Here is a 26,263-nt window from a genome sequence, read left to right on the forward strand (position 1 = left end):
TTCAGGGTGTGTGGAAGGGGTTTCAGTGTGTGTGGAAGAGATTTCAGTGTGTGGGAATGGGTTTCAGTGTGTGCTTAAGGGGTTTCAGTCTGTGGGCAAGGGGTTTCAGTGTGTGGGGAAGAGGTTTCAGTGTGTGGGGAAGGGGTTTCAGTTTGTGGGGAAGTGGTTTCAGTGTGTGGGGAAGAGGTTTCAATGTGTGAGGAAGAGGTTTCAGAGTGTGGGGAAGGGGTTTCAGTCTGTGGGGATGTGGTTTCAGTCTGTGGGGAAGAGGTTTCAGTGTGTGGGGAAGGGGTTTCAGTGAGCGGAGAAGGGGTTTCCGTGTGCGGGGAAGAGGTTTCAGTGTGTGGGGAAGAGGTTTCAGTGTGTGGGGAAGGGTTTCAGTCTGTGGCGAAGAGGTTTCAGTGTGTGGGAAGAGGTTTCAGTGTGTGGGAAAGGATTTCAGTGTGTGGGGATGGGTTTCAGTGTGTGGGGATTGGTTTCAGTGTGTGGGGAATGGGTTTCTGTGCATGTGGAAGATGTTTCAGTGTGTGTGGATGGGGTTTCAGTGTGTGGATAAGGGGCTTCAGTGTGTGGGGAAGAGGTTTCAGTATGTGGGGATGGGTTTCATTGTGTGCGGAATGGTTTCAGTGTGAGGGGATGGGTTTCAGTTTGTGGGGATGTGTTTCAGTGTGTGCGGAATGGGTTTCAGTGCATGTGGAAGAGGTTTCAGTGTGTGTGGAAGGGGTTTCAGCGAGTGGGTTATGGGTTTCAGCGTGTGGGGAAGGGTTTCAGTGTGCGGGGAAGGGGTTTCCGTGTTTGTGGAAGGGGATTCAGTATGTGGGGAAGGGGTTTCATTGTGCGGGGAAGGGGTTACAGTGTGTGTGGAAGGGGTTTCAGTGCGTGGGGAAGGGGTTTTATTGTGTGTGGAAGATGTTTCAGTGTGTATGGAAGAGGTTTCAATGTGTGGGGATGGGTTTCAGTGCGTGTGGAATAAGTTTAAGCGTGTGGGGAAGAGTTTTCAGTGTGTGGGGAGGAGGTTTCAGTGTATGTAGAAGAGGTTTCAGTGCGTGGGGAAGGAATTTCAGTGTGTGGGGAAGAGGTTTCAGTGCATGTGGAAGAGGTTTCAGTGTGTGTGGAAGGGGTTTCAGCGAGTGGGTTATGGGTTTCAGCGTGTGGGGAAGGGTTTCAGTGCATGTGGAAGAGGTTTCAGTGTGTGTGGAAGGGGTTTCAGCGAGTGGGTTATGGGTTTCAGCGTGTGGGGAAGGGTTTCAGTGTGCGGGGAAGGGGTTTCCGTGTTTGTGGAAGGGGATTCAGTGTGTGGGGAAGGGGTTTCATTGTGCGGGGAAGGGGTTACAGTGTGTGTGGAAGGGGTTTCAGTGCGTGGGGAAGGGGTTTTATTGTGTGTGGAAGATGTTTCAGTGTGTATGGAAGAGGTTTCAATGTGTGGGGATGGGTTTCAGTGCGTGTGGAATAAGTTTAAGCGTGTGGGGAAGAGTTTTCAGTGTGTGGGGAGGAGGTTTCAGTGTATGTAGAAGAGGTTTCAGTGCGTGGGGAAGGAATTTCAGTGTGTGGGGAAGAGGTTTCAGTGTGTGGGGAAGAGGTTTCAGTATGTGTGGAAGAGGTTTCAGTGCGTGGGGAAGGGGTTTCAGTGTGTGTGGAACAGGTTTCAGTGTGCGGGGAAGGGTTTCAGTCTGTGGAGAAGAGCTTTCAGTGTGTGGGGAAGAGGTTCCAGTGTGTGGGGATGGGTTTCAGAGGGTGGGGAAGGGTTTCAGTGATTGCAGAAGGGGTTCCAGTGTGTGGGGAAGAGGTTTCAGTGTGTGGGGAAGATGTTTCAGTGTTTGGGGATGTGTTTCAGTGTGTGGCGAAGGGGTTTCAGTGTGTGGGGAAGGGGTTTCACTGTGCGGCGAAGAGATTTCTGTGTGTGGGGATGGGTTTCAGTGTGTGTTTAAGGGGTTTCAGTCTGTGGGGAAGGGGTTTCAGTGTGTGGGGAAGAGGTTTCAGTGTGTGGGGAAGGGGATTCAGTGTGTGGGGAAGTGGTTTCACTGTGTGGTGAAGAGGTTTCAGTGTGTGGGGAAGAGGTTGCAGAGTGTGGGGAAGGGGTTTCAGTCTGTGGGGAAGAGGTTTCAGTGTGTGGGGATGCGTTTCATTGTGTGGGGAATGGTTTCAGTGTGAGGGGATGGGTTTCCGTGTTTGGGGATGGGATTCAGTGTGTGCGCAAGGGGTTTCAGTGCATGTGGAAGAGGTTTCAGTGTGTGTGGAAGGAGTTTCAGCGTGTGGGTAATGGGTTTCAGCGTTTGGGGAAGGGTTTCAGTGTGCGGGGAATGGGTTTCAGTGTGCGGGGAAGGGATTTCTGTGTGTGTAGAAGCGGTTTCAGTGTGTGGGGAAGGGGTTTCAGTGTGCGGGGAAGGGGTTACAGTGTGTGGGGAAGGGTTTCAGTCTGTAGGGATGGGTTTCAGTGTGTGGGGAAGGGGTTTCAGTGTGTGGGGAGGAGGTTTAAGAGTGTGGTGAACATGTTTTAAGTGAGTGGGGAAGGGGTTTCAGAGTGTGGGGAAGTGGTTTCATTGTGTGGGGAAGAGGTTTCAATGTGTGGGGAAGAGGTTTCAGAGTGTGGGGAAGGGGTTTCTGTCTGTGGGGATGTGGTTTCAGTGTGTGGGGAAGTGGTTTCAGTGTGTGGGGAAGGGGTCTCAGTGTGTGGGGAAGAGTTTTCAGTGTGTGGGGAAGGGGTTTCAGTGTGTGGGGAAGAGGTTTCAGTGTGTGGGGAAGAGGTTTCAGTGTGAGGGGAAGAGGTTTCAGTGTGTCTGGAAGATGTTTCAGTGCTTGGGGAAGGGGTTTCAGTGTGTGGGGAAGAGGTTTCAGTGTGTGGGGAAGGGTTTCAGTCTGTGGCGAAGAGGTTTCAGTGTGTGGGAAGAGGTTTCAGTGTGTGCGGAAGGGGTTTCAGTGTGTGTGGAAGAGGTTTCAGTGTGTGTGTAAGTGTTTTCAGTGTGTGTGTAAGTGGTTTCAGTGTGGGGATGTGTTTCAGTGTGTGTGAAAGATGTTTCAGTGTATGGGGAAGAGGTTTCAGTGTGTGGAGAAGGGTTTCAGTATGTGGGGATGGGTTTCACTGTGTGGGGATGGATTCAGTCTGTGCGGAAGGGGTTTCAGTGTATGTGGAAGAGGTTTCAGTGTGTGGGGAAGGGGTTTCAGTGTGTGGGCATGAGATTTCAGAGTGTGGGGATGGGTTTCAATGTCTGGGGAAGGGTTTACAGTCTGTGCGGAAGAGGTTTCAGTGTGTGGGGAAGAAGTTTCAGTCTGTGGGGAAGTGGTTTCAGTGTGTGAATAAGGGTTTCAGTGTGTGGGGAGAGGTTTCAGCATGTGGGGATGGTTTTCATTGTGTGGGGAATGGTTTCAGTGTGAGGGGATGGGTTTCAGTTTGTGGGGATGTGTTTCATTGTGTGCGGAATGGGTTTCAGTGCATGTGCAAGAGGTTTCAGTGTGTGTGGAAGGAGTTTCAGCGAGTGGGTAAGGGGTTTCAGCGTGTGGCGAAGTGTTTCAGAGTGTGGGGATGGGTTTCAGTGATAGCAGAAGGGCTTTCAGTGTGTGGGGAAGAGGTTTCAGTGTGTGGCGATGGGTTTCAGTGTGTGGGGAAGGGGTTTCAGTGTGTGGGGAAGGGGTTTCCGTGTGTGGGGAAGAGATTTCTGTGTGCGGGGATGGGTTTCAGTGTGTTGTTAAGGGGTTTCAGTCTGTGGGGAAGGGGTTTCAGTGTGTGGGGAAGAGGTTTCAGTGTGTGGGGAAGGTGTTTCAATGTGTGGGGAAGTGGTTTCAGTGTGTGGTGAAGAGGTTTCAGTGTGTGGGGAAGAGGTTGCAGAGTGTGGGGAAGGGGTTTCAGTCTGTGGAGAAGTGGTTTCAGTGTGTGGGGAAAAGGTATCAGTGTTTGGATAAGGGGTTTCAGTGTGTGGGGAAGAGGTTTCAGCGTGTTGGGATGCGTTTCATTGTGTGGGGAATGGCTTCAGTGTGAGGGGATGGGTTTCAGTGTTTGGGGATGCGTTTCAGTGTGTGCGGAATGGGTTTCAGTGCATTTGGAAGAGGCTTCAATGTGTGTGGAAGGAGTTTCAGCGTGTGGGTAAGGGGTTTCAGCGTGTGGGGAAGGGTTTCAGTGTGCGGGGAAGGGGTTTCAGTGTGCGGGGAAGGGGTTTCCTTGAGTGTGAGGATATTCAGTGTGTGGGGAAGGGGTTTCAGTGTGCGGGGAAGTGGTAACAGTGTGTGTGGAAGGCATTTCATTGCGTGGGGAAGGGGTTTCAGTTTGTGTGGAAGAGGTTTCAGTGTGTGTTGAAGGAGTTTCAGTGTGTGGGGATGGGTTTCAGTGCGTGTGGAAGAAGTTTCAGCGTGTGGGGAAGAGGTTTCAGTGTGTGGGGAAGAGGTTTCAGTGTGTGTGGAAGAGGTTTCAGTGCGTGGGGATGGGGCGTCAGTGTGTGGGGAAGGGGTTTCAATGTGTGGGGATGGGTTTCAGTCTGAGTGGAATTGCTTTCAGTGTGTGGGGAAGAGGTTTCAGCTTGTGGGGAAGGGTTTCAGTGTGCGGGGAAGGGGTTTCAGTGTGCGGGGAAGTGATTTCAGTGTAGGTGGAAGCGGTTTCTGTGTGTGGGTAAGGGGTTTCAGAGTGCGGGGAAGGGGTTACAGTGTGTGGGGAAGGGTTACAGAGTGTGGGGATGGGTTTAATTGAGTGGGGAAGGGGTTTCAGGGTGTGTGGAAGGGGATTCAGTGTGTGGGGAAGGGGTTTCAGTGTCCGGGGAAGGGGTTACAGTGTGTGTGGAAGGGGTTTCAGTGCATGGGGAAGGTGTTTTATTGTGTTGGGAAGAGGTTTCAGTGTGTGTGGAAAAGGTTTCAGTGTGTGTGGAAGAGGGTTCAGTGCTTGGGGAAGGAGTTTCAGTGTGTGACGAAGAGGTTTCAGTGTGTGGGGAGGAGGTTTCAGTGTGTGGGGAAGAGGTTTCAGCATGTGTGGAAGAGGTTGCAGTGCGTGGGGAAGGGGTTTCAGTGTGTGGGGAAGAGGTCTCAGTGTGTGTGGAAGGGTTTCTGTCTGTGGGGAAGAGCTTTCAGTGTGTGGGGAAGAGGTTTCTGTGTGTGGGGATGGGTTTCAGTGTGTGGGGATGGGTTTCAGTGTGTGGGGAAGGGGTTTCAGTGTGTGGGGAAGATGTTTCAGTGTGTGGGGATGGGTTTCAGTGTGTGGGGGACGGGGTTTCAGTCAGTGGGGAAGGGGTTTCAGTGTGTGTGGAAGAGGTTTCAGAGTGTGGGGAAGGGGTTTCAGTCTGTGGGGAAGTGGTTTCAGTCTGTGGGGAAGAGGTTTCAGTGTGTGGTGAAGGGGTTTCAGTGTGTGGTGAAGGGGATTCAGTGTGTGGGGAAGAGGTTTCAGTGTGCGGGGATGGGGTTTCCGTGTGTGGGTAAGAGGTTTCAGTGTGTGGCTAAGAGGTTTCAGTGTGTGGGGAAGGGTTTCAGTCTGTGGCGAAGAGGTTTCAGTGTGTGGGAAGAGGTTTCAGTGTGTGGGGAAGGATTTCAGTGTGTGGGGATGGGTTTCAGTGTGTGGGGATTGGTTTCAGTGTGTGGGGAATGTGTTTCAGTGTGTGGGGAAGAGGTTTCAGTGTGTGGGGATGGGTTTCAGTGTGTGGGGAAGATATTTCAGTGAGTGGGGAAGGGGTTTCAGTCTGTGGGCATGAGGTTTTAGAGTGTGGGTATGGGTTTCAATGTCTGGGGAAGGGTTTACAGTCTGTGCGTAAGAGGTTTCAGTGTGTGGGGAAGAAGTTTCAGTCTGTGGGGAAGGGGTTTCAGTGTGTGGATAAGGGGTTTCAGTGTGTGGGGAAGAGGTTTCAGTATGTGGGGATGGGTTTCATTGTGTGGGGAATGGTTTCAGTGTGAGGGGATGGGTTTCAGTTTGTGGGGATGTGTTTCAGTGTGTGCGGCATGGGTTTCAGTGCATGTGGAAGAGGTTTCAGTGTATGTGGAAGGAGTGTCAGCGAGTGGGAAATGGGTTTCAGCGTGTGGGGAAGGGTTTTAGTGTGCGGGGAAAGGGTTTCAGTGTGCAGGGAAGGTGTTTCCGTGTGTGTGGAAGGGGATTGAGTGTGTGGGGAATGGGTTTTTTTATGTGTGGAAGAGGTTTCAGTGTGTGTGGAAGAGGTTTCAGTGTGTGGGGATGGGTTTCAGTGCGTGTGGAATAAGTTTAAGCGTGTGGGGAAGAGTTTTCAGTGTGTGGGGAAGAGGTTTCAGTGTGTGTAGAAGAGGTTTCGGTGCGTGGGGAAGGAGTTTCAGTGTGTGGGGAAGAGGTTTCAGTATGTGTGGAAGAGGTTTCATTGCGTGGGGAAGGGGTTTCAGTGTGTGGGGAAGAGGTTTCAGTGTGTGGGGAAGGGTTTCAGTCTTTGGGGAAGAGCTTTCAGTGTGTGGGGAAGAGGTTCCAGTGTGTGGGGATGGGTTTCAGAGTGTGTGGAAGTGTTTCAGTGATTGCGGAAGGGGTTTCTGTGTGTGGGGAAGAGGTTTCAGTGTGTGGGGAAGGGGTTTCAGTGTGTGGGGAAGAGATTTCTGTGTGTGGGGATGGGTTTCCGTGTGTGGTTCAGGGGATTCAGTCTGTGGGGAAGGGGTTTCAGTGTGTGGGGAAGAGGTTTCAGTGTGTGGGGAAGGGGTTTCAGTGTGTGGGGAAGGGGTTTCAGTAGCGGTGAAGAGGTTTCAGTGTGTGGGGAAGAGGTTGCAGAGTGTGGGGAAGGGGTTTCAGTATGTGGGGAAGTGGTTTCAGTGTGTGGGGAAAAGGTTTCAGTGTGTGGAGAAGGGGTTTCAGTGTGTGGGGAAGAGGTTTCAGTGTGTGGTGAAGCGTTTCATTGTGTGGGGAATGGTTTCAGTGTGAGGGGATGGTTTTCAGTGTATGGAGAAGGTGCTTCAGTGTGTGGGGAAGTGTTTCAGTGCGTGGATTAGGGGTTTCAGTGTGTGGGGAAGGTGTTTCAGTGTGTGGGGAAGTTGTTTCAGTGTGTGGGGAAGGCTTTCAGTGTGTGGGGATGTGTTTCAGTGTGTGGGGAAGGGTTTCAGTGTGTGGGGAAGGTGTTTCAGTGTGTGGGTATGGGTTTCAGTGTGTGGGGAAGGTGTTTCAGTTTGTGGGTATGGGTTTCAGTGAGTGGGGAAGGGTTTCAGTGTGAGGGGAAGGGTTTCAGTGTGTGGGGAAGGGGTTTCAGTCTGTAGGGAATGGGTTTCAGTGTGTGGCTAAGGTGTTTCAGTGTGTGTGGGGATGGGTTTCAGTGAGTGGGGAAGGTGTTTCAGTGTGTGCGGAAGGGGTTTCAGTGTGTGGGGAAGGGGTTTCAGTGTGCGGGGAAGGTGGTTCAGTGTATGGGGAATGGGTTTCTGTGTGCGGGGAAGGGGTTTCATTGTGTGGGGACGGTGTTTCATTGTGTGTGGGGATGGGTTTCAGTGTGTGTGGGGATGGGTTTCAGAGTGTGGGGAAGGTGTTTCAGTGTGTGGGGAAGTTGTTTTAGTGTGTGTGGGGAAGTTGTTTTAGTGTGTGGGGAAGGTGTTTCAGAGTGTGCGGAAGGTGTTTCAGTGTGTGGGGAAGGGTTTCAGTGTGTGTGGGGAAGGGTTTCAGTGCGTGGGGAAGGGGTTTCAGTGTGTGGGGAAGGTGTTCCAGTGTGTGGGGATGTGTTTCAGTGTGTGGGGGATGTGTTTCAGTGTGTGGGGAAGGGGTTTCAGTGTGTGGGGAAGGTGCTTCAGTGTGTGGGGATTTCTTTCAGTGTGTTGGGAAGGAGTTTCAGTGTGTGGGGAAGGGGATTCAGTGTGTGGGGAAGGTGTTTCAGTGTTTGGGGAAGGGTTTCAGTGTGTGGGGAATGTGTTTCAGTTTGTGGCGAAGGTGTTTCAGTGTGTGGGGATGTGTTTCAGTGTGTGGGGAAGGGTTTCAGTGTGTGGGGAAGGTGTTTCAGTGTGTAGGGATTGTGTTTCAGTGTGTGGGTAAGAGGTTTCAGTGTGTGGCGAAGAGGTTTCAGTGTGTGGGGAAGGGTTTCAGTCTGTGGCGAAGAGGTTTCAGTGTGTGGGAAGAGTTTTCAGTGTGTGGGGAAGGATTTCATTGTGTGGGAATGGGTTTCAGTGTGTGGGGATTGGTTTCAGTGTTTGGGGAATGTGTTTCAGTGTGTGGGGAAGAGGTTTCAGTGTGTGGGGATGGGTTTCAGTGTGTGGGGAAGGGGTTTCAGTGTGTGGGGAAGGGGTTTCAGTGTGTGGGCATGAGGTTTCAGAGTGTGGGGATGGGTTTCAATGTCTGGGGAAGGGTTTACAGTCTGTGCGGAAGAGGTTTCAGTGTGTGGGGAAGAAGTTTCAGTCTGTGGGGAAGGGGTTTCAGTGTGTGGATAAGGGGTTTCAGTGTGTGGGGAAGAGGTTTCAGTATGTGGGGATGGGTTTCATTGTGTGGGGAATGGTTTCAGTGTGAGGGGATGGGTTTCAGTTTGTGGGGATGTGTTTCAGTGTGTGCGGCATGGGTTTCAGTGCATGTGGAAGAGGTTTCAGTGTATGTGGAAGGAGTGTCAGCGAGTGGGAAATGGGTTTCAGCGTGTGGGGAAGGGTTTTAGTGTGCGGGGAAAGGGTTTCAGTGTGCAGGGAAGGTGTTTCCGTGTGTGTGGAAGGGGATTGAGTGTGTGGGGAATGGGTTTTTTTGTGTGTGGAAGAGATTTCAGTGTGTGTGGAAGAGGTTTCAGTGTGTGGGGATGGGTTTCAGTGCGTGTGGAATAAGTTTAAGCGTGTGGGGAAGAGTTTTCAGTGTGTGGGGAAGAGGTTTCAGTGTGTGTAGAAGAGGTTTCGGTGCGTGGGGAAGGAGTTTCAGTGTGTGGGGAAGAGGTTTCAGTATGTGTGGAAGAGGTTTCATTGCGTGGGGAAGGGGTTTCAGTGTGTGGGGAAGAGGTTTCAGTGTGTGGGGAAGGGTTTCAGTCTTTGGGGAAGAGCTTTCAGTGTGTGGGGAAGAGGTTCCAGTGTGTGGGGATGGGTTTCAGAGTGTGTGGAAGGGTTTCAGTGATTGCGGAAGGGGTTTCTGTGTGTGGGGAAGAGGTTTCAGTGTGTGGGGAAGGGGTTTCAGTGTGTGGGGAAGAGATTTCTGTGTGTGGGGATGGGTTTCCGTGTGTGGTTCAGGGGATTCAGTCTGTGGGGAAGGGGTTTCAGTGTGTGGGGAAGAGGTTTCAGTGTGTGGGGAAGGGGTTTCAGTGTGTGGGGAAGTGGTTTCAGTAGTGGTGAAGAGGTTTCAGTGTGTGGGGAAGAGGTTGCAGAGTGTGGGGAAGGGGTTTCAGTATGTGGGGAAGTGGTTTCAGTGTGTGGGGAAAAGGTTTCAGTGTGTGGAGAAGGGGTTTCAGTGTGTGGAGAAGAGGTTTCAGTGTGTGGTGAAGCGTTTCATTGTGTGGGGAATGGTTTCAGTGTGAGGGGATGGTTTTCAGTGTATGGAGAAGGTGCTTCAGTGTGTGGGGAAGTGTTTCAGTGCGTGGATTAGGGGTTTCAGTGTGTGGGGAAGGTGTTTCAGTGTGTGGGGAAGTTGTTTCAGTGTGTGGGGAAGGCTTTCAGTGTGTGGGGATGTGTTTCAGTGTGTGGGGAAGGGTTTCAGTGTGTGGGGAAGGTGTTTCAGTGTGTGGGTATGGGTTTCAGTGTGTGGGGAAGGTGTTTCAGTTTGTGGGTATGGGTTTCAGTGAGTGGGGAAGGGTTTCAGTGTGAGGGGAAGGGTTTCAGTGTGTGGGGAAGGGGTTTCAGTCTGTAGGGAATGGGTTTCAGTGTGTGGCTAAGGTGTTTCAGTGTGTGTGGGGATGGGTTTCAGTGAGTGGGGAAGGTGTTTCAGTGTGTGCGGAAGGGGTTTCAGTGTGTGGGGAAGGGGTTTCAGTGTGCGGGGAAGGTGGTTCAGTGTATGGGGAATGGGTTTCTGTGTGCGGGGAAGGGGTTTCATTGTGTGGGGACGGTGTTTCATTGTGTGTGGGGATGGGTTTCAGTGTGTGTGGGGATGGGTTTCAGAGTGTGGGGAAGGTGTTTCAGTGTGTGGGGAAGTTGTTTTAGTGTGTGTGGGGAAGTTGTTTTAGTGTGTGGGGAAGGTGTTTCAGAGTGTGCGGAAGGTGTTTCAGTGTGTGGGGAAGGGTTTCAGTGTGTGTGGGGAAGGGTTTCAGTGCGTGGGGAAGGGGTTTCAGTGTGTGGGGAAGGTGTTCCAGTGTGTGGGGATGTGTTTCAGTGTGTGGGGAAGGTGTTTCAGTGTGTGGGGAAGGGGTTTCAGTGTGTGGGGAAGGTGCTTCAGTGTGTGGGGATTTCTTTCAGTGTGTTGGGAAGGAGTTTCAGTGTGTGGGGAAGGGGATTCAGTGTGTGGGGAAGGTGTTTCAGTGTTTGGGGAAGGGTTTCAGTGTGTGGGGAATGTGTTTCAGTGTGTGGCGAAGGTGTTTCAGTGTGTGGGGATGTGTTTCAGTGTGTGGGGAAGGGTTTCAGTGTGTGGGGAAGGTGTTTCAGTGTGTACGGAATGGGTTTCAGTGTGTGGGTAAGAGGTTTCAGTGTGTGGCGAAGAGGTTTCAGTGTGTGGGGAAGGGTTTCAGTCTGTGGCGAAGAGGTTTCAGTGTGTGGGAAGAGTTTTCAGTGTGTGGGGAAGGATTTCAGTGTGTGGGAATGGGTTTCAGTGTGTGGGGATTGGTTTCAGTGTTTGGGGAATGTGTTTCAGTGTGTGGGGAAGAGGTTTCAGTGTGTGGGGATGGGTTTCAGTGTGTGGGGAAGGGGTTTCAGTGTGTGGGGAAGGGGTTTCAGTGTGTGGGCATGAGGTTTCAGAGTGTGGGGATGGGTTTCAATGTCTGGGGAAGGGTTTACAGTCTGTGCGGAAGAGGTTTCAGTGTGTGGGGAAGAAGTTTCAGTCTGTGGGGAAGGGGTTTCAGTGTGTGGATAAGGGGTTTCAGTGTGTGGGGAAGAGGTTTCAGTATGTGGGGATGGGTTTCATTGTGTGGGGAATGGTTTCAGTGTGAGGGGATGGGTTTCAGTTTGTGGGGATGTGTTTCAGTGTGTGCGGCATGGGTTTCAGTGCATGTGGAAGAGGTTTCAGTGTATGTGGAAGGAGTGTCAGCGAGTGGGTAATGGGTTTCAGCGTGTGGGGAAGGGTTTTAGTGTGCGGGGAAAGGGTTTCAGTGTGCAGGGAAGGGGTTTCCGTGTGTGTGGAAGGGGATTGAGTGTGTGGGGAATGGGTTTTTTTGTGTGTGGAAGAGGTTTCAGTGTGTGTGGAAGAGGTTTCAGTGTGTGGGGATGGATTTCAGTGCGTGTGGAATAAGTTTAAGCGTGTGGGGAAGAGTTTTCAGTGTGTGGGGAAGAGGTTTCAGTGTGTGTAGAAGAGGTTTCGGTGCGTGGGGAAGGAGTTTCAGTGTGTGGGGAAGAGGTTTCAGTATGTGTGGAAGAGGTTTCATTGCGTGGGGAAGGGGTTTCAGTGTGTGGGGAAGAGGTTTCAGTGTGTGGGGAAGGGTTTCAGTCTTTGGGGAAGAGCTTTCAGTGTGTGGGGAAGAGGTTCCAGTGTGTGGGGAAGGGTTTCAGTGATTGCGGAAGGGGTTTCAGTGTGTGGGGAAGAGGTTTCAGTGTGTGGGGAAGATGTTTCAGTGTTTGGGGATGTGTTTCAGTGTGTGGGAAAGGGGTTTCAGTGTGTGGGGAAGGGGTTTCAGTGTGTGGGGAAGAGATTTCTGTGTGTGGGGATGGGTTTCCGTGTGTGGTTAAGGGGATTCAGTCTGTGGGGAAGGGGTTTCAGTGTGTGGGGAAGAGGTTTCAGTGTTTGGGGAAGGGGTTTCAGTGTGTGGGGAAGTGGATTCAGTAGTGGTGAAGAGGTTTCAGTGTGTGGGGAAGAGGTTGCAGAGTGTGGGGAAGGGGTTTCAGTATGTGGAGAAGTGGTTTCAGTGTGTGGGGAAAAGGTTTCAGTGTGTGGAGAAGGGGTTTCAGTGTGTGGGGAAGAGGTTTCAGTGTGTGGTGATGCGTTTCATTGTGTGGGGCATGGTTTCAGTGTGAGGGGAGGGTTTTCAGTGAATGGAGAAGGTGCTTCAGTGTGTGGGGAAGTGTTTCAGTGCGTGGATTAGGGGTTTCAGTGTGTGGGGAAGGTGTTTCAGTGTGTGGGGAAGGTGTTTCAGTGTGTGGGGAAGGCTTTCAGTGTGTGGGGATGTGTTTCAGTGTGTGGGGAAGGGTTTCAGTGTGTGGGGAAGGGTTTCAGTGTGTGGGGAAGGTGTTTCAGTGTGTGGGTATGGGTTTCAGTGTGTGGGGAAGGTGTTTCAGTTTGTGGGTATGGGTTTCAGTGAGTGGGGAATGGTTTCAGTGTGTGGGGAAGTGTTTCAGTGTGTGGGGAAGGGGTTTCAGTCTGTAGGGAATGGGATTCAGTGTGTTGCGAAGGTGTTTCAGTGTGTGTGGGGATGGGTTTCAGTGAGTGGGGAAGGTGTTTCAGTGTGTGCGGAAGGGGTTTCAGTGTGTGGGGAAGGGGTTTCAGTGTGCGGGGAAGGTGGTTCAGTGTATGGGGAATGGGTTTCTGTGTGCGGGGAAGGGGTTTCATTGTGTGGGGACGGTGTTTCATTGTGTGTGGGGATGGGTTTCAGTGTGTGGGGAAGGTGTTTCAGTGTGTGGGGAAGTTGTTTTAGTGTGTGTGGGGAAGTTGTTTTAGTGTGTGGGGAAGGTGTTTCAGAGTGTGCGGAAGGGGTTTCAGTGTGTGGGAAGTTGCTTTCAGAGTGTGGGGAAGGTGTTTCAGTGTGTGGGGAAGGGTTTCAGTTTGTGTGGGGAAGGGTTTCAGTGCGTGGGGAAGGGGTTTCAGTGTGTGGGGAAGGTGTCCCAGTGTGTGGGGATGTGTTTCAGTGTGTGGGGAAGGTGTTTCAGTGTGTGGGGAAGGGGTTTCAGTGTGTGGGGAAGGTGCTTCAGTGTGTGGGGATGTCTTTCAGTGTGTTGGGAAGGAGTTTCAGTGTGTGGGGAAGGGGATTCAGTGTGTGGGGAAGGTGTTTCAGTGTGTGGGGAAGGGTTTCAGTGTGTGGGAAATGTGTTTCAGTGTGTGGCGAAGGTGTTTCAGTATGTGGGGATGTGTTTCAGTGTGTCGGGAATGGGTTTCAGTGTGTGGGGAAGTTGCTTCAGTGTGTGTGGGGATGGGTTTCAGTGTGTGGGGAAGGTGTTTCAATGTATGGGGAAGGTGTTTCAGTGTGTGGAGAAGGGGTTTCAGTGTGTGAGGAAGGGGTTTCAGTGTTTGGGGAACGTTTTTCAGAGTGTGGGGAAGGTGCTTCAGTGTGTGTGGGGATGGGTTTCAGTGTATGGGGAAGGTGTTTCAATGTGTGGGGAAGGTGTTTCAGTGTGTGGAGAAGGGGTTTCAGTGTGTGAGGAAGGGGTTTCAGTGTTTGGGGAACGTTTTTCAGAGTGTGGGGAATGGGTTTCTGTGTGCGGGGAAGGGGTTTCATTGTGTGGGGACGGTGTTTCAGTGTGTGTGGACGGTGTTTCAGTGTGTGTGGAGATGGGTTTCACTGTGTGTGGGGATGGGTTTCAGAGTGTGGGGAAGGTGTTTCAGTGTGTGGGAAGTTGTTTCAGTGTGTGTGGGGATGGCTTTCAATGTGTGGGGAAGGTGTTTCAGAGTTTGCGGAAGGGGTTTCAGTGTGTGGGATGTGGGTTTCAGAGTGTGGGGAAGGTGTTTCAGTGTGTGGGGAACGGTTTCAGTGTGTGTGGGGAAGGGTTTCAGTGTGTGGGGAAGGGGTTTCAGTGTGTGGTGAAGGTGTCCCAGTGTGTGGGGATGTGTTTCAGTGTGTGGGGAAGGTGTTTCAGTGTGTGGGGAAGGTGTTTCAGTGTGTGGGGAAGGGGTTTCAGTGTGTGGGGAAGGTGCTTCAGTGTGTGGGGATGTGTTTCAGTGTGTTGGGAAGGTGTTTCAGTGTGTGGGCAAGTGGTTTCAGTGTGTGGGGAAGGGGATTCAGTGTGTGGGGAAGCTGTTTCAGTGTTTGGGGAAGGGTTTCAGTGTGTGGGGAATGTGTTTCAGTGTGTGGGGAAGGTGTTTCAGTGTGTGGGGAAGGTGTTTCAGTGTGTGGGGATGTGTTTCAGTGTGTGGGGAAGGATTTCAGTGTGTGGGGAAGGTGTTTCAGTGTGCAGGGAATGGGTTTCAGTGTGTGGGGAAGGTGTTTCAGTGTGTGTGGGGATGGGTTTCAGTGTGTTGGGAAGGTGTTTCAATGTGTGGGGAAGGTGTTTCAGTGTGTGGGGAAGGGGTTTCAGTGTGTGAGGAAGGGGTTTCAATGTTTGGGGAACGTTTTTCAGTGTGTGTGGAAGGTGTTTCAGTGTGTGGGGAAGTTGTTTCAGTGTGTGGGGAAGGGGTTTCAGTGTGTGGGGATGGGTTTCATTGTATGGGGAAGGTGTTTCAGTGTATGGGGAAGGGTTTCAGTGTGTGGGGAAGGTGTTTCAATGTGTGGGGAAGGTGTTTCAGTGTGTGGGGATGGGGTTTCAGTGTGTGAGGAAGGGGTTTCAGTGTTTGGGGAACGTTTTTCAGTGTGTGTGGAAGGTGTTTCAGTGTGTGGGGAAGTTGTTTCAGTGTGTGGGGAATGTGTTTCTGTGTGTGCGGAATGGGTGTCAGTGTGTGGGGAATGTGTTTCAGTGTGTGGTGAAGGTGTTTCAGTGTGTGGGGAAGGTGTTTCAGTATGTGGGGAAGGGGTTTCAGTGTGTGGGGAAGGTGTTTCAGTGTGTGGGGAAGGATTTCAGTGTGTGGGGAAGGGGTTTCAGTGTGCGGGGAAGGTGGTTCAGTGTATGGGGAAAGGGTTTCTGTGTGCGGGGAAGGTGTTTCATTGTGTGGGGAAGAGGTTACAGTGTGTGTGGAAGTGGTTTCACTGTGTGGGGATGGGTTTCAGTGCGTGTGGAATAAGTTTAAGCGTGTGGGGAAGAGTTTTCAGTGTGTGGGGAAGAGGTTTCAGTGTGTGTAGAAGAGGTTTCGGTGCGTGTGGAAGGAGTTTCAGTGTGTGGGGAAGAGTTTTCAGTATGTGTGGAAGAGGTTTCATTGCGTGGGGAAGGGGTTTCAGTGTGTGGGGAAGAGGTTTCAGTGTGTGGGGAAGGGTTTCAGTCTTTGGGGAAGAGCTTTCAGTGTGTGGGGAAGAGGTTCCAGTGTGTGGGGATGGGTTTCAGAGTGTGGGGAAGGGTTTCAGTGATTGCGGAAGGGGTTTCACTGTGTGGGGAAAATGTTTCAGTGTTTGGGAATTTGTTTCAGTGTGTGGGGAAGGGGTTTCAGTGTGTGGGGAAGGGGTTTCAGTGTGTGGGGAAGATATTTCTGTGTGTGGGAATGGGTTTCAGTGTGTGGTTAAGGGGTTTCAGTCTGTGGGGAAGGGGTTTCAGTGTGTGGGGAAGAGGTTTCAGTGTTTGGGGAAGGGGTTTCAGTGTGTGGGGAAGTGGTTTCAGTCGTGGTGAAGAGGTTTCAGTGTGTGGGGAAGAGGTTGCAGAGTGTGGGGAAGGGGTTTCAGTATGTGGGGAAGTGTTTTCAGTGTGTGGGGAAAATGTTTCAGTGTGTGGAGAAGGGGTTTCAGTGTGTGGTGATGCGTTTCATTGTGTGGGGAATGGTTTCAGCGTGAGGGGATGGTTTTCAGTGTATGGGGAAGGTGTTTCAGTGTGTGGGGAAGTGTTTCAGTGCGTGGATTAGGGGTTTCAGTGTGTGGGGATGGTGTTTCAGTGTGTGGGGAAGGTGTTTCAGTGTGTGGGGAAGGCTTTCAGTGTGTGGGGATGTGTTTCAGTGTGTGGGGAAGGGTTTCAGTTTGTGGGGAAGGGTTTCAGTGTGTGGGGAAGGTGTTTCAGTGTGTGGGTATGGGTTTCAGTGTGTGGGGAAGGGTTTCAGTGTGTGGGGAAGGGGTTTCAGTCTGTAGGGAATGGGTTTCAGTATGTTGCGAAGGTGTTTCAGTGTGTGTGGGGATGGCTTTCAGTGAGTGGGGAAGGTGTTTCAGTGTGTGGAGAAGGGGTTTCAGTGTGTGGTGAAGCGTTTCATTGTCTGGGGAATGGTTTCAGTGTGAGGGGATGGTTTTCAGTGTATGGGGAAGGTGTTTCAGTGTGTGGGGAAGGTGTTTCAGTGTGTGGGGAAGGCTTTCAGTGTGTGGGGATGTGTTTCAGTGTGTGGGGAAGGGTTTCAGTGTATGGGGAAGGGTTTCAGTGTGTGGGGAAGGTGTTTCAGTGTGTGGGTATGGGTTTCAGTGTGTGGGGAAGGTGTTTCAGTTTGTGGGTATGGGTTTCAGTGAGTGGGGAAGGGTTTCAGTGTGTGGGGAAGTGTTTCAGTGTGTGGGGAAGGGGTTTCAGTCTGTAGGGAATGGGTTTCAGTGTGTGGCGAAGGTGTTTCAGTGTGTGTGGGGATGGGTTTCAGTGAGTGGGGAAGGTGTTTCAGTGTGTGCGGAAGGGGTTTCAGTGTGTGGGGAAAGGGTTTCAGTGTGCGGGGAAGGTGGTTCAATGTATGGGGAATGGGTTTCTGTGTGCGGGGAAGGGGTTTCATTGTGTGGGGACGGTGTTTCATTGTGTGTGGGGATGGGTTTCAGTGTGTGGGGAAGGTGTTTCAGTGTGTGGGGAAGTTGTTTTAGTGAGTGTGGGGAAGTTGGTTTAGTATGTGGGGAAGGTGTTTCAGTGTGTGCGGAAGGGGTTTCAGTGTGTGGGAAGTTGCTTTCAGAGTGTGGGGAAGGTGTTTCAGTGTGTGGGGAAGGGTTTCAGTGTGTGTGGGGAAGGGTATCAGTGCGTGGGGAAGGGGTTTCAGTGTGTGGGGAAGGTGTCCCAGTGTGTGGGGATGTGTTTCAGTGTGTGGGGAAGGTGTTTCAGTGTGTGGGGAAGGGGTTTCAGTGTGTGGGGAAGGTGCTTCAGTGTGTGGGGATGTCTTTCAGTGTGTTGGGAAGGAGTTTCAGTGTGTGGGGAAGGGGATTCAGTGTGTGGGGAAGGTGTTTCAGTGTTTGGGGAAGGGTTTCAGTGTGTGGGGAATGTGTTTCAGTGTGTGGCGAAGGTGTTTCAGTATGTGGGGATGTGTTTCAGTGTGTGGGGAAGGGTTTCAGTGTGTGGGGAAGGTGTTTCAGTGTGTAGGGAATGGGTTTCAGTGTGTGGGGAAGGTGCTTCAGTGTGTGTGGGGATGGGTTTCAGTGTGTGGGGAAGGTGTTTCAATGTATGGGGAAGGTGTTTCAGTGAGTGGAGAAGGGGTTTCAGTGTGTGAGGAAGGGGTTTTAGTGTTTGGGGAACGTTTTTCAGAGTGTGGGGAAGGTGCTTCAGTGTGTGTGGGGATGGGTTTCAGTGTATGGGGAAGGTGTTTCAGTGTGTGGAGAAGGGGTTTCAGTGTGTGAGGAAGGGGTTTCAGTGTTTGGGGAAGGGGTTTCATTGTGTGGGGACGGTGTTTCAGTGTGTGTGGGGATGGGTTTCAGTGTGTGTGGGGATGGGTTTCAGTGTGTGGGGAAGGTGTTTCAGTGTGTGGGAAGTTGTTTCAGTGTGTGTGGGGATGGCTTTCAGTGTGTGGGGAAGGTGTTTCAGAGTTTGCGGAAGGGGTTTCAGTGTGTGGGAAGTGGGTTTCAGAGTGTGGGGAAGGTGTTTCAGTGTGTGGGGAACGGTTTCAGTGTGTGTGGGGAAGGGTTTCAGTGTGTGGGGAAGGGGTTTCAGTGTGTGGGGAAGGTGTCCCAGTGTGTGGGGATGTGTTTCAGTGTGTGGGGAAGGTGTTTCAGTGTGTGGGGAAGGTGTTTCAGTGTGTGGGGAAGGGGTTTCAGTGTGTGGGGAAGGGGTTTCAGTGTGTGGGGAAGGTGTTTCAGTGTGTGGGGATGTGTTTCAGTGTGTTGGGAAGGTGTTTCAGTGTGTGGGCAAGTGGTTTCAGTGTGTGGGGAAGGGGATTCAGTGTGTGGGGAAGGTGTTTCAGTGTTTGGGGAAGGGTTTCAGTGTGTGGGGAATGTGTTTCAGTGTGTGGGGAAGGTGTTTCAGTGTGTAGGGAATGGGTTTCAGTGTGTGGGGAAGGTGTTTCAGTGTGTGTGGGGATGGGTTTCAGTGTGTGGGGAAGGTGTTTCACTGTGTGGGGAAGGTGTTCCAGTGTGTGGGGAAGGGGTTTCAGTGTGTGAGGAAGGGGTTTCAATGTTTGGGGAACGTTTTTCAGTGTGTGTGGAAGGTGTTTCAGTGTGTGGGGAAGTTGTTTCAGTGTGTGGGGAAGGGGTTTCAGTGTGTGGGGATGGGTTTCAGTGTGTGGGGAAGGTGTTTCAGTGTTTGGGGAAGGGTTTCAGTGTGTGGGGAAGGTGTTTCAATGTGTGGGGAAGGTGTTTCAGTGTGTGGGGAAGGGGTTTCAGTGTGTGAGGAAGGGGTTTCAGTGTTTGGGGAACGTTTTTCAGTGTGTGTGGAAGGTGTTTCAGTGTGTGGGGATGTTGTTTCAGTGTGTGGGGAATGTGTTTCAGTGTGTGGCGAAGTTGTTTCAGTATGTGGGGATGTGTTTCAGTGTGTGGGGAAGGGTTTCAGTGTGTGGGGAAGGTGTTTCAGTGTGTAGGGAATGGGTTTCAGTGTGTGGGGAAGGTGCTTCAGTGTGTGTGGGGATGGGTTTCAGTGTGTGGGGAAGGTGTTTCAATGTATGGGGAAGGTGTTTCAGTGTGTGGAGAAGGGGTTTCAGTGTGTGAGGAAGGGGTTTCAGTGTTTGGGGAACGTTTTTCAGAGTGTGGGGAAGGTGCTTCAGTGTGTGTGGGGATGGGTTTCAGTGTATGGGGAAGGTGTTTCAATGTGTGGGGAAGGTGTTTCAGTGTGTAGTGACGGGGTTTCAGTGTGTGAGGAAGGGGTTTCAGTGTTTGGGGAACGTTTTTCAGAGTGTGGGGAGTGGGTTTCTGTGTGCGGGGAAGGGGTTTCATTGTGTGGGGACGGTGTTTCAGTGTGTGTGGGGATGGGTTTCAGTGTGTGTGGGGATGGGTTTCAGTGTGTGGGGAAGGTGTTTCAGTGTGTGGGATGTTGTTTCAGTGTGTGTGGGGATGGCTTTCAGTGTGTGGGGAAGGTGTTTCAGAGTTTGCGGAAGGGGTTTCAGTGTGTGGGAAGTGGGTTTCAAAGTGTGGGGAAGGTGTTTCAGTGTGTGGGGAACGGTTTCAGTGTGTGTGGGGAAGGGTTTCAGTGTGTGGGGAAGGGGTTTCAGTGTGTGGGGAAGGTGTCCCAGTGTGTGGGGATGTGTTTCAGTGTGTGGGGAAGGTGTTTCAGTGTGTGGGGAAGGAGTTACAGTGTGTGGGGATTGGGTTTCAGTGTGTGGGGAAGGTGCTTCAGTGTGTGGAGATGTGTTTCAGTGTGTTGGGAAGGTGTTTCAGTGTGTGGGCAAGTGGTTTCAGTGTGTGGGGAAGGGGACTCAGTGTGTGGGGAAGGTGTTTCATTGTTTGGGGAAGGGTTTCAGTGTGTGGGGAATGTGTTTCAGTGTGTGGGGAAGGTGTTTCAGTGTGTGGGGATGTGTTTCAGTGTGTGGGGAAGGGTTTCAGTGTGTGGGGAAGGTGTTTCAGTGTGTAGGGAATGGGTTTCACTGTGTGGGGAAGGTGTTTCAGTGTGTGTGGGGATGGGTTTCAGTGTGTGGGGAAGGTGTTTCAATGTGTGGGGAAGGTGTTTCAGTGTGTGGGGAAGGGGTTTCAGTGTGTGAGGAAGGGGTTTCAATGTTTGGGGAACGTTTTTCAGTGTGTGTGGAAGGTGTTTCAGTGTGTGGGGAAGTTGTTTCAGTGTGTGGGGAAGGGGTTTCAGTGTGTGGGGATGGGTTTCAGTGTGTGGGGAAGGTGTTTCAGTGTTTGGGGAAGGGTTTCAGTGTGTGAGGAAGGTGTTTCAGTGTGTGGGGAAGGATTTCAGTGTGTGGGGAAGGTGTTTCAGTATGTGGGGAAGGGGTTTCAGTGTGTGGGGAAGGTGTTTCAGTGTGTGGGGAAGGATTTCAGTGTGTGGGGAAGGGGTTTCAGTGTCGGGGGAAGGTGGTTCAGTGTATGGGGAATGGGTTTCTGTGTGCGGGGAAGGTGTTTCATTGTGTGGGGAAGAGGTTTCAGTGTGTGTGGAAGAGGTTTCACTGTGTGGGGATGGGTTTCAGTGCGTGTGGAATAAGTTTAAGCGTGTGGGGAAGAGTTTTCAGTGTGTGGGGAAGAGGTTTCAGTGTGTGTAGAAGAGGTTTCGGTGCGTGTGGAAGGAGTTTCAGTGTGTGGGGAAGAGGTTTCAGTATGTGTGGAAGAGGTTTCATTGCGTGGGGAAGGGGTTTCAGTGTGTGGGGAAGAGGTTTCAGTGTGTGGGGAAGGGTTTCAGTCTTTGGGGAAGAGCTTTCAGTGTGTGGGGAAGAGGTTCCAGTGTGTGGGGATGGGTTTCAGAGTGTGGGGAAGGGTTTCAGTGATTGCGGAACGGGTTTCAGTGTGTGGGGAAGAGGTTTCAGTGTGTGGGGAAAATGTTTCAGTGTTTGGGGATGTGTTTCAGTGTGTGGGGAAGGGGTTTCAGTGTGTGGGGAAGGGGTTTCAGTGTGTGGGGAAGAGATTTCTGTGTGTGGGGATGGGTTTCAGTGTGTGGTTAAGGGGATTCAGTCTGTGGGGAAGGGGTTTCAGTGTGTGGGGAAGAGGTTTCAGTGTTTGGGGAAGGGGTTTCAGTGTGTGGGGAAGTGGTTTCAGTAGTGGTGAAGAGGTTTCAGTGTGTGGGGAAGAGGTTGCAGAGTGTGGGGAAGGGGTTTCAGTATGTGGAGAGGTGGTTTCAGTGTGTGGGGAAAAGGTTTCAGTGTGTGGAGAAGGGGTTTCAGTGTGTGGGGAAGAGGTTTCAGTGTGTGGTGATGCGTTTCATTGTGTGGGGAATGGTTTCAGTGTGAGGGGATGGTTTTCAGTGAATGGAGAAGGTGCTTCAGTGTGTGGGGCAGTGTTTCAGTGCGTGGATTAGGGGTTTCAGTGTGTGGGGAAGGTGTTTCAGTGTGTGGGGAAGGTGTTTCAGTGTGTGGGGAAGTCTTTCAGTGTGTGGGGATGTGTTTCAGTGTGTGGGGAAGGGTTTCAGTGTGTGGGGAAGGGTTTCAGTGTGTGGGGAAGGTGTTTCAGTGTGTGGGTATGGGTTTCAGTGTGTGGGGAAGGTGTTTCAGTTTGTGGGTATGGGTTTCAGTTTTTGGGGAAGGGTTTCAGTGTGTGGGGAAGTGTTTCAGTGTGTGGGGAAGGGGTTTCAGTCTGTAGGGAATGGGTTTCAGTGTGTTGCGAAGGTGTTTCAGTGTGTGTGGGGATGGGTTTCAGTGAGTGGGGAAGGTGTTTCAGTGTGTGCGGAAGGGGTTTCAGTGTGTGGGGAAGGGGTTTCAGTGTGCGGGGAAGGTGGTTCAGTGTATGGGGAATGGGTTTCTGTGTGCGGGGAAGGGGTTTCATTGTGTGGGGACGGTGTTTCATTGTGTGTTGGGATGGGTTTCAGTGTGTGGGGAAGGTGTTTCAGTGTGTGGGGAAGTTGTTTTAGTGTGTGTGGGGAAGTTGTTTTAGTGTGTGGGGAAGGTGTTTCAGAGTGTGCGGAAGGGGTTTCAATGTGTGGGAAGTTGCTTTCAGAGTGTGGGGAAGGTGTTTCAGTGTGTGGGGAAGGGTTTCAGTGTGTGTGGGGAAGGGTTTCAGTGCGTGGGGAAGGGGTTTCAGTGTGTGGGGAAGGTGTCCCAGTGTGTGGGGATGTGTTTCAGTGTGTGGGGAAGGTGTTTCAGTGTGTGGGGAGGTGGTTTCAGTGTGTGGGGAAGGTGCTTCATTGTGTGGGGATGTCTTTCAGTGTGTTGGGAAGGAGTTTCAGTGTGTGGGGAAGGGGATTCAGTGTGTGGGGAAGGTGCTTCAGTGTTTGGGGAAGGGTTTCAGTGTGTGGGGAATGTGTTTCAGTGTGTGGCGAAGGTGTTTCAGTATGTGGGGATGTGTTTCAGTGTGTGGGGAAGTGTTTCAGCGTGTGGGGAAGGTGTTTCAGTGTGTCGGGAATGGGTTTCAGTGTGTGGGGAAGGTGCTTCAGTGTGTGTGGGGATGGGTTTCAGTGTGTGGGGAAGGGGTTTCAATGTATGGGGAAGGTGTTTCAGTGTGTGGAGAAGGGGTTTCAGTCTGTGAGGAAGGGGTTTCAGTGTTTGGGGAACGTTTTTCAGAGTGTGGGGAAGGTGTTTCAGTGTGTAGGGAATGGGTTTCACTGTGTGGGGAAGGTGTTTCAGTGTGTGGGGATGGGGTTCAGTGTGTGGGGAAGGTGTTTCAATGTGTGGGGAAGGTGTTTCAGTGTGTGGGGAAGGGGTTTCAGTGTGTGAGGAAGGGGTTTCAATGTTTGGGGAACGTTTTTCAGTGTGTGTGGAAGGTGTTTCAGTGTGTGGGGAAGTTGTTTCAGTGTGTGGGGAAGGGGTTTCAGTGTGTGGGGATGGGTTTCAGTGTGTGGGGAAGGTGTTTCAGTGTTTGTGGAAGGGTTTCAGTGTGTGAGGAAGGTGTTTCAGTGTGTGGGGAAGGATTTCAGTGTGTGGGGAAGGTGTTTCAGTATGTGGGGAAGGGGTTTCAGTGTGTGGGGAAGGTGTTTCAGTGTGTGGGGAAGGATTTCAGTGTGTGGGGAAGGGGTTTCAGTGTCGGGGGAAGGTGGTTCAGTGTATGGGGAATGGGTTTCTGTGTGCGGGGAAGGTGTTTCATTGTGTGGGGAAGAGGTTTCAGTGTGTGTGGAAGAGGTTTCACTGTGTGGGGATGGGTTTCAGTGCGTGTGGAATAAGTTTAAGCGTGTGGGGAAGAGTTTTCAGTGTGTGGGGAAGAGGTTTCAGTGTGTGTAGAAGAGGTTTCGGTGCGTGTGGAAGGAGTTTCAGTGTGTGGGGAAGAGGTTTCAGTATGTGTGGAAGAGGTTTCATTGCGTGGGGAAGGGGTTTCAGTGTGTGGGGAAGAGGTTTCAGTGTGTGGGGAAGGGTTTCAGTCTTTGGGGAAGAGCTTTCAGTGTGTGGGGAAGAGGTTCCAGTGTGTGGGGATGGGTTTCAGAGTGTGGGGAAGGGTTTCAGTGATTGCGGAACGGGTTTCAGTGTGTGGGGAAGAGGTTTCAGTGTGTGGGGAAAATGTTTCAGTGTTTGGGGATGTGTTTCAGTGTGTGGGGAAGGGGTTTCAGTGTGTGGGGAAGGGGTTTCAGTGTGTGGGGAAGAGATTTCTGTGTGTGGGGATGGGTTTCAGTGTGTGGTTAAGGGGATTCAGTCTGTGGGGAAGGGGTTTCAGTGTGTGGGGAAGAGGTTTCAGTGTTTGGGGAAGGGGTTTCAGTGTGTGGGGAAGTGGTTTCAGAAGTGGTGAAGAGGTTTCAGTGTGTGGGGAAGAGGTTGCAGAGTGTGGGGAAGGGGTTTCAGTATGTGGAGACGTGGTTTCAGTGTGTGGGGAAAAGGTTTCAGTGTGTGGAGAAGGGGTTGCAGTGTGTGGGGAAGAGGTTTCAGTGTGTGGTGATGCGTTTCATTGTGTGGGGAATGGTTTCAGTGTGAGGGGATGGTTTTCAGTGAATGGAGAAGGTGCTTCAGTGTGTGGGGCAGTGTTTCAGTGCGTGGATTAGGGGTTTCAGTGTGTGGGGAAGGTGTTTCAGTGTGTGGGGAAGGTGTTTCAGTGTGTGGGGAAGTCTTTCAGTGTGTGGGGATGTGTTTCAGTGTGTGGGGAAGGGTTTCAGTGTGTGGGGAAGGTGTTTCAGTGTGTGGGTATGGGTTTCAGTGTGTGGGGAAGGTGTTTCAGTTTGTGGGTATGGGTTTCAGTGAGTGGGGAAGGGTTTCAGTGTGTGGGGAAGTGTTTCAGTGTGTGGGGAAGGGGTTTCAGTCTGTAGGGAATGGGTTTCAGTGTGTTGCGAAGGTGTTTCAGTGTGTGTGGGGATGGGTTTCAGTGAGTGGGGAAGGTGTTTCAGTGTGTGCGGAAGGGGTTTCAGTGTGTGGGGAAGGGGTTTCAGTGTGCGGGGAAGGTGGTTCAGTGTATGGGGAATGGGTTTCTGTGTGCGGGGAAGGGGTTTCATTGTGTGGGGACGGTGTTTCATTGTGTGTTGGGATGGGTTTCAGTGTGTGGGGAAGGTGTTTCAGTGTGTGGGGAAGTTGTTTTAGTGTGTGTGGGGAAGTTGTTTTAGTGTGTGGGGAAGGTGTTTCAGAGTGTGCGGAAGGGGTTTCAATGTGTGGGAAGTTGCTTTCAGAGTGTGGGGAAGGTGTTTCAGTGTGTGGGGAAGGGTTTCAGTGTGTGTGGGGAAGGGTTTCAGTGCGTGGGGAAGGGGTTTCAGTGTGTGGGGAAGGTGTCCCAGTGTGTGGGGATGTGTTTCAGTGTGTGGGGAAGGTGTTTCAGTGTGTGGGAAGTGGTTTCAGTGTGTGGGGAAGGTGCTTCATTGTGTGGGGATGTCTTTCAGTGTGTTGGGAAGGAGTTTCAGTGTGTGGGGAAGGGGATTCAGTGTGTGGGGAAGGTGCTTCAGTGTTTGGGGAAGGGTTTCAGTGTGTGGGGAATGTGTTTCAGTGTGTGGCGAAGGTGTTTCAGTATGTGGGGATGTGTTTCAGTGTGTGGGGAAGTGTTTCAGCGTGTGGGGAAGGTGTTTCAGTGTGTCGGGAATGGGTTTCAGTGTGTGGGGAAGGTGCTTCAGTGTGTGTGGGGATGGGTTTCAGTGTGTGGGGAAGGTGTTTCAATGTATGGGGAAGGTGTTACAGTGTGTGGAGAAGGGGTTTCAGTGTGTGAGGAAGGGGTTTCAGTGTTTGGGGAACGTTTTTCAGAGTGTGGGGAAGGTGCTTCAGTGTGTGTGGGGATGGGTTTCAGTGTATGGGGAAGGTGTTTCAATGTGTGGGGAAGGTGTTTCAGTGTGTGGAGAAGGGGTTTCAGTGTGTGAGGAAAGGGTTTCAGTGTTTGGGGAACGTTTTTCAGAGTGTGGGGAATGGGTTTCTGTGTGCGGGGAAGGGGTTTCATTGTGTGGGGACGGTGTTTCAGTGTGTGTGGGGATGGGTTTCAGTGTGTGTGGGGATGGGTTTCAGTGTGTGGGGAAGGTGTTTCAGTGTGTGGGAAGTTGTTTCAGTGTGTGTGGGGATGGCTTTCAGTGTGTGGGGAAGGTGTTTCAGAGTTTGCGGAAGGGGTTTCAGTGTGTGGGATGTGGGTTTCAGAGTGTGGGGAAGGTGTTTCAGTGTGTGGGGAACGGTTTCAGTGTGTGTGGGGAAGGGTTTCAGTGTGTGGGGAAGGGGTTTCAGTGTGTGGGGAAGGTGTCCCAGTGTGTGGGGATGTGTTTCAGTGTGTGGGGAAGGTGTTTCAGTGTGTGGGGAAGAGGTTTCAGTGTTTGGGGAAGGGGTTTCAGTGTGTGGGGAAGTGGTTTCAGTCGTGGTGAAGAGGTTTCTGTGTGTGGGGAAGAGGTTGCAGAGTGTGGGGAAGGGGTTTCAGTATGTGGGGAAGTGTTTTCAGTGTGTGGGGAAAATGTTTCAGTGTGTGGAGAAGGGGTTTCAGTGTGTGGTGATGCGTTTCATTGTGTGGGGAATGGTTTCAGTGTGAGGGGATGGTTTTCAGTGTATGGGGAAGGTGTTTCAGTGTGTGGGGAAGTGTTTCAGTGCGTGGATTAGGGGTTTCAGTGTGTGGGGATGGTGTTTCAGTGTGTGGGGAAGGTGTTTCAGTGTGTGGGGAAGGCTTTCAGTGTGTGGGGATGTGTTTCAGTGTGTGGGGAAGGGTTTCAGTTTGTGGGGAAGGGTTTCAGTGTGTGGGGAAGGTGTTTCAGTGTGTGGGTATGGGTTTCAGTGTGTGGGGAAGGGTTTCAGTGTGTGGGGAAGGGGTTTCAGTCTGTAGGGAATGGGTTTCAGTATGTTGCGAAGGTGTTTCAGTGTGTGTGGGGATGGGTTTCAGTGAGTGGGGAAGGTGTTTCAGTGTGTGGAGAAGGGGTTTCAGTGTGTGGTGATGCGTTTCATTGTCTGGGGAATGGTTTCAGTGTGAGGGGATGGTTTTCAGTGTATGGGGAAGGTGTTTCAGTGTGTGGGGAAGGTGTTTCAGTGTGTGGGGAAGGCTTTCAGTGTGTGGGGATGTGTTTCAGTGTGTGGGGAAGGGTTTCTGTGTGTGGGGAAGGGTTTCAGTGTGTGGGGAAGGTGTTTCAGTGTGTGGGTATGTGTTTCAGTGTGTGGGGAAGGTGTTTCAGTTTGTGGGTATGGGTTTCAGTGAGTGGGGAAGGGGTTCAGTGTGTGGGGAAGTGTTTCAGTGTGTGGGGAAGGGGTTTCAGTCTGTAGGGAATGGGTTTCAGTGTGTGGCGAAGGTGTTTCAGTGTGTGTGGGGATGGGTTTCAGTGAGTGGGGAAGGTGTTTCAGTGTGTGGGGAAGGTGTTTCAGTGTGTGGGGAAGGGGTTTCAGTGTGTGGGGAAGGTGCTTCAGTGTGTGGGGATGTGTTTCAGTGTGTTGGGAAGGTGTTTCAGTGTGTGGGCAAGTGGTTTCAGTGTGTGGGGAAGGGGATTCAGTGTGTGGGGAAGGTGTTTCAGTGTT

Source organism: Heterodontus francisci, chromosome 35 (genome assembly GCF_036365525.1).
Source record: "Heterodontus francisci isolate sHetFra1 chromosome 35, sHetFra1.hap1, whole genome shotgun sequence".
In the NCBI taxonomy this organism is placed as follows: Eukaryota; Metazoa; Chordata; class Chondrichthyes; order Heterodontiformes; family Heterodontidae; genus Heterodontus; species Heterodontus francisci.